Raw genomic sequence first — 6,524 nt, 5'->3', positions numbered from 1 at the left:
TGCATCATATTCATTCACTAGAGGGTCATTATTTGTGTTCCCAAAAGCATCTTGTACTAGTTGGCGCATGTTACCATCCATCCCTCTACTTTGTGACTGTGTTCCCCTACTGTTGGCAGAGATGAAGGATGCGGTTTCACCATGACAACCCCAAGGACTATATCCAAGTAACATTCCATGACATACTAAATGATCATACACTTCATCCTGCCTTAATAACCACTTGTTTACACACTTCTTACATGGGCATCGGATCTTATCTTCAAGACTCTTTTCCCTATATGCAAACTGAAGAAAACCATCTATTCCAGCAAGGTACTCATCACTTGTTCTAGGGAAAAGCAATAACTTCTTAATATTATTCAAATCCATCAATTTTCTGTGTTAAAATAAGAAATATAGTTAATATATGAGTGTTCCTAATTGACAACAACCACTGAATCTATTTGATTCTATAATTATACCTTCGAGCCAAAAGAAATTTGTGTACCGAACATGTGTAGGTGAGGTTAACTATACCTGGAGGCTTAGGATTAGGATCCAGTAGATAGAGAGTAGATGTAGCCCTGATGCTTGCTTAATTGAAGAAAACGAAAACGACCATCTTGTCTATTGGCTTGATAAGAAAATAGCAAAGCCGTACATGAGTGGATCAGATATTGGTGCAGATCGGCCTGACAAAAGCAACCAGAATAAAGAATTAATGACTTTACATGAGAATTAAGGCATTAAACTGCACTATGAGCCAATGTTTTTGGTTGTACAGATTAAATTATATGACTAGTATAAGAGTTCCTGAGCTAGATTAAATCTGAAACAAAAAGATGCAGGGTAAATTTTAAAAAGGCCATCTGCGTACAAGAAAAAGACAAACACTTGGTGTGCATAGTAAAACATAGTGCTAACCAATTTGCTAACCTGCCGTCATGTGCACTTGACTGCCTTAGGGTCTTGACCGTCTTGATCACCACTCAGAACCACCAACACGAAATGAAAATGTGATGGTAAGGTGGCTGCTGCAGATGTGTGGCACGCACAAGTCATATCTCATTGAATTAATAACAGCATAAGTGAATAACAATGTTCAACTTTGCAATATATATATATATATATATATATATATATAAATGACTATTTTGTTATAGAAATTGGCAGGAATCATTAATATATAACTACTAAAAGAATATTCAATACATATGAAAAGCACTTTTAACCACTCAACTGCAGCTCGCCGAACACCGGCCTCTGCTCTGCACAGTCCTCGCCGCTCGGTGCCGACGGCCAGATGCCGGCTGGCTGCTCCGCCTCGGGCCTTGGCGGCTCGCCGCTAGGCCTCACCTCCTCCCGTCCTCGATGCCGGTGGCTCGGCCGTGGTGGCGCTTCCTCGCTTCCTCGGCTGGTCGCTCGTCGGGCCTGGGAGCCTCGGTGGCCGGCGGCTCCCCGACGATCGGCGTCCGCGATGGCCGCTCCCGACTCCCCGGCTCCACATCTGCACCGGCGTGAAGGCGACCGGTGGCCGGGCTGCAGGGGCTCGGGCCTGGTTTGGTGGCTCCCCTAATGGTGGATCGCTGGGAAGAGACTAGATTGGATGGGGATTGGAAGGGAGCGCACAGGTCTACACGGAGGAGATGAGCGTGTTTCTCAATCGGTATCACAACTGCTTCCGGATAAGGAGAAGTGAACCAGGGAAATTATGAAAGAAACGTGCAAAAAATGTTTCTAGAGGAAATTGATGACCCGGGAGTTTTTTTTTTCTTTTTTCACACATAATATACTATTTATATTTTATCATCTAATAAAAATAAAAATAGTAATCATATTTTTTTAAATAAGAAGAAGAGTCACACATTTTAAGTAAAAACTAAAAAATTGGTTTATTTTTGGACAGATGGAGTATATGAGTGCCTTTATAGGAACGAGGGAAATTGATGAATTTTTTTAAGGAATGGGAGAGATAGGTGAGATGCAATATATTAGTTGGCTCTTTTGAACGCATTAAAGCCGAAAGATTTTTTAGACACATTAAAAAATAGTTTAAACCATGTAAAATTAAATTAAATGCTCTATTTTATATAGTAATAGTTTACTATATACAACTTCCTATATAATGTTATTTGTAACATGTCGTGTACACATTTTTAAGTGCTAGAACACATGTAAACTATTTTATCCATGCTCATTGCAAATATGTCTATTGAGCAATTTTATAGTCCTTAAGGCAATATCAAATACCAAGAGGTACCAAATCATAGCCCTCTTGGTACCCTGAGAAATCCACACGTGGTAATTTGGATTGGAAGAGCAGAAAAAGAATTTCGCATATACGGAATGTAGTGACCACCCCGGCCCTCCAAGCCATTCCTCCTTGCCGTCGGCGGTGTCGACTGTGATATGGCGGCAGCTGCCATCGGCGCACGGGAAGAAAGAGATGAGTTTTTTCTTATTCCATTTGTTTTTCCTTCCAATCCTACCCCTAATGAATCAACGGTTAGATTATTTGGTACCTCCTAATATCTAGTATATCATGTATCTCCTTAAGGACTATAAAATTACTCATGTCTATTTATATGAATTCTACTCCCTCCGTTCCAAAATATAATCATTTTTAGCATATTGCAAAGTCAACCATTTCTTACTTGGACTATTAATAGCAAAAAAAACTACTCCCTCCTTTGACGCCGTTGACATTTTTATTTACGTTTGACCCTTCGTCTTATTCAAAAATTTTGTCCAAATATACAAAATTATAAATCATATTAGAGTTACTTTAGTAATAAATCAAATCACAACAAAATAGTCAATAATTATATAAATTTTTTGAATAAGACGAAGAGTCAAACGTAGATAAAAAGTCAACGGCGTAAAAAAAAAACCGGAGGGAGTAAAAATTCTCTCAGCATTGGACCCTACAAACCAAGTTTGACCAATAATAGACGTTGGACCGTACCTAGTAATTAGAGGCTTGGCGCTATTTAGAAATGTGATTAACTGAAAGCATATTTGTCCAAACTATGCATGGCCCCCTTAGTTTCGTGTTATATGATAGGAAAAAAAGAATCCGGTAAAAAGAATAGGAAAAAAGAAACATTAGTTTCATATTACTCCCTCTGGTTTTTTTCATGACGTCATTGGCTTTTATTTACGTTTGATCCTTCGTCTTATTCAAAAATTTTGTGCAAATATACAAAATTATAAATCATACTTAAAGTTACTTTAGTAATAAATTAAATCACAATAAAATAGTCGATTAATTATATAATTTTTTTAAATAAGACGTAGCGTCAAACATAGATAAAAAATTCAACGGCGTCAAAAAAACGGAGGGACTATATGCTATTCCTACCCATTAAAAATAATATAATAGTTCTAAATAAAACAGAAGGGAGAGCTAGCAGAGTGACACAGTCATTAGGGGATCACGTTAATCACATAAGGAATTTCCTTAATTTTTATCAATAAGGTAGAAAATTACTAACATAGTAATTAACCAATTTTGTAAAAAACAATTGTGATGTATATTTTTTTCAATATGGAAATTCCTTAATTTTTTTTGTTTGCCTCCAAATATTGCCGCCAAAATCAATTTTCCCTCCACGTAGTACCGCAACATTAGAGTAACAATCCTGCTAATCTCTCTCCACATCTCTCTGAGCGAATTAGCTCCATATATAATCCCCGTTGGACCTGGAATCAGTCAGTCGATCTTCTTCTTCCCACAATCTCTCACCAGAGCACTAGTGCCTCCATCGCCTCCTCCAAGATCGCAGTCTCAACTGCTCAGCTGCATAGGGCCTCCGGCCATGGCTCTCCCCCTCAACTGGCCATCTCTCTAGGCTTTCTCCCACATTTCTTGAGTTGTGGAATCTGCAGATTCGATGATCCAGACCACCCCTACGTTGTTGCATCCTTTTCTCTCTTTCTTTTACATCCTTTCCGCCTACGCTTGGTGAGGGCAGGTCACAAGAATCGACATTTCAACCAAAGGATTCTTATCTACGGTTTGTGTACCTTCTCTCTAAAATTCCTGATGCTTATTTCTAAGAGTTAGATCAATTGGTGTTGAATTGAACTGGATGACTTGCTCTCTGTCAGAGCTATATACACCATGTGTTCGATGAAAAGCACCGGTACCACCATCTAGATTCCATGTTTATTTCTGTACAAGAAACAAAATTAGTTCCCACTGTTGATTATTGAAGTTCTGGTAAAACATGCAGTTATTTGATGAACCGTGCTAACATCTGCTAGACAATCTGTACAGGTTAATAGCATATGTTCAGTGCATTGCCTACATTATTATGAAATGAATTAGTTGGATTTATGTTGCCAGATATGTGTAATTAGTTGTGTGCAAAATATTTCTGTTTAGATATCTTGATAATGCTAAGTACTGAATCAAAGAGTATGCTCAGACTAATAATCAATGTTTATGCAAAGTACAGAAGCAGGGAAAGACTCTTGTGTGAAATAGTCAATTTTATGTTACTACATTCATTCTCACTTTTATCTCCACCTCTACCATGTGGAACTGAAAATTTGTTATGCTCGTATCTCTGGCTGTACTTCCAAATCCAAACAAGCAGGTCATATGTATGTTCTTGTCTATAATGAATATGGTGCCCCTCTCTTAAATAAAAGTTTAATAGTACTGACCACATTTAAGCTGAATTATATGCATCCAGTTAGGTAATATTAAGCCATTTATAATTTATATTTATCTATTTTCTCTTGTAGCTGCCATATTGCACTCTGCTTTAGCTTTAACATTGAAGACAATTGATGATTTATTTGTGCTCTTGAAAGACAGGAAGCCAGTTTTGTTGGCAAAATGGCTAGAAAGAAACGGTTGAACATAGTACATAGCAGCTGTCACCATGGAAATGGAGAGGGAAGTAGCAGCGAACAATCATTGCCACAAGTCGAGCCTCCTCAACCATATGAAGATGAGGTGATTCATGTTGAGCAGCAAGATGATGAGCCCCTCAACATGTCTGGTAAAACTTTAACACCTAAATCCCACATAGTTTGTGATTGCATTACATAGAGTATATGGTTAACCGCTGAAGAGGTGAAGAAGCGCAAGGGGACTACCTTGCGATATGTTTGGGATCTTCCACCTGGAAGACACGTAGTTGTAAAATGCAACAAATTAGGGCAACCTATCGGGGAAGAAGGTGGATTGCTAGGACAGTTTTTGGGCACATTAGCAAGGAATGGAGCTTACTGTCCATTAGATAAGATGACATGGAGAAATATCAAAGCAGATGAAGGAGATTTAACAATACTACAATTTGTACAGGTACCTCAAATGCAAAATATAGCATAAGTATAATGCTCTGTTTATGTTACTAGTTATTACCTTTTGCCTACTCTCACATTGATGCATCTATTAATATCCATGGTAACAAAAAGTTTTTGATTCAATGTCTATATGTATTTTACACATATTCAATGCTGAGTTTTCTTACTTAATTACTGTTATCCCTTGCCTAACCATTCATGCAATCATGGAAAATTAAAATTCTTCTACTCTCATTATTCCTATGTATTTCAGACAAAGTTCCTGTACCATCCATCATGCGTTCAATGGATACTGAAATCAATTAGAAGAGATTGGAGGCGATACAAGGCTGTACTAAAAAAGAAATATTTTAACCCAAAGAAGAAGCGTTCTGCTCTGTATAAATTGTGTCCAGACGATGTAGAAAAAGACCAATGGATTCCACTTATCAAATATTGGAAGTCAGAAAAAGGAAAGGTATTAAATATGCTCTACAATCTGTACTATTGTTTCTTTGACAAATATTGTATTGTTGTTCCTACCATAAACAACATTGCAAGTGTGAACTCAATGAGAATACATTGCTTCTGTAATAGGCCCTCAGTGAAAAGAACAAAAGAAGTCGTTCAATGTTACAGAACCCTCACTCAGCAGGGACAAAGAGTTATGCTCGTTGGTCCGAGGACATGGTAAGCCAATTTGTTTTGCTAAAAATTCATCTATGCATGTTCGCTTTACTTTCTTACATTACCTTTTCAGAGACAAGATGATCCAAATAAGAAGCAGCCACATAGAGCAAAGGTTTACTTAGCAACTCACAAAAAAAAGGATAAAGATAAAAATCAACATGTGGTATGCCATACACACATAATCCTTCCATAAATATGTAATATATATGTTATCTACCTTGTACAGTGGGCATAATTTTTTTTCACTTGCAGGTCACATTGGAGAATCTCATCGATGAACAACCAGAGTTGGCACAAAATGAGGAAGGAAGAGTTGCATGAGAAGGTGATGCACTAAATAAAGTATTGGGAAAAGAAAAACATGGATAAGTGCATGGAATGGGATTACTTTCAGTTCCTAAACAGGTTTATGCTCGTACATCACATCATCTCAAGAACATAAACATCACTACGGTGAATGACTCATCATCGGATGAAGAGACACATGTTAGAGGGGAAGTTTGGGAATTAAAAAAATTAGTCAAAACGCTAGGTCAGCATATTGATGAGCTAGA

The 6,524-nt window shown here is 37.6% G+C and overlaps 1 pseudogene; it reads left to right on the top strand.

The window, feature by feature from the left end:
- Positions 1-4,828: 4,828 nt before the first annotated feature.
- LOC121053826 lies at positions 4,829-6,523 on the top strand (annotated as a pseudogene).
- The last annotated feature ends 1 nt before the right edge of the window (position 6,524 follows it).

Source organism: Oryza brachyantha, chromosome 3 (genome assembly GCF_000231095.2).
Source record: "Oryza brachyantha chromosome 3, ObraRS2, whole genome shotgun sequence".
In the NCBI taxonomy this organism is placed as follows: Eukaryota; Viridiplantae; Streptophyta; class Magnoliopsida; order Poales; family Poaceae; genus Oryza; species Oryza brachyantha.
Note: the sequence above shows the minus strand (reverse complement) of the source record. Positions and strands in the feature narration are given on the sequence as shown.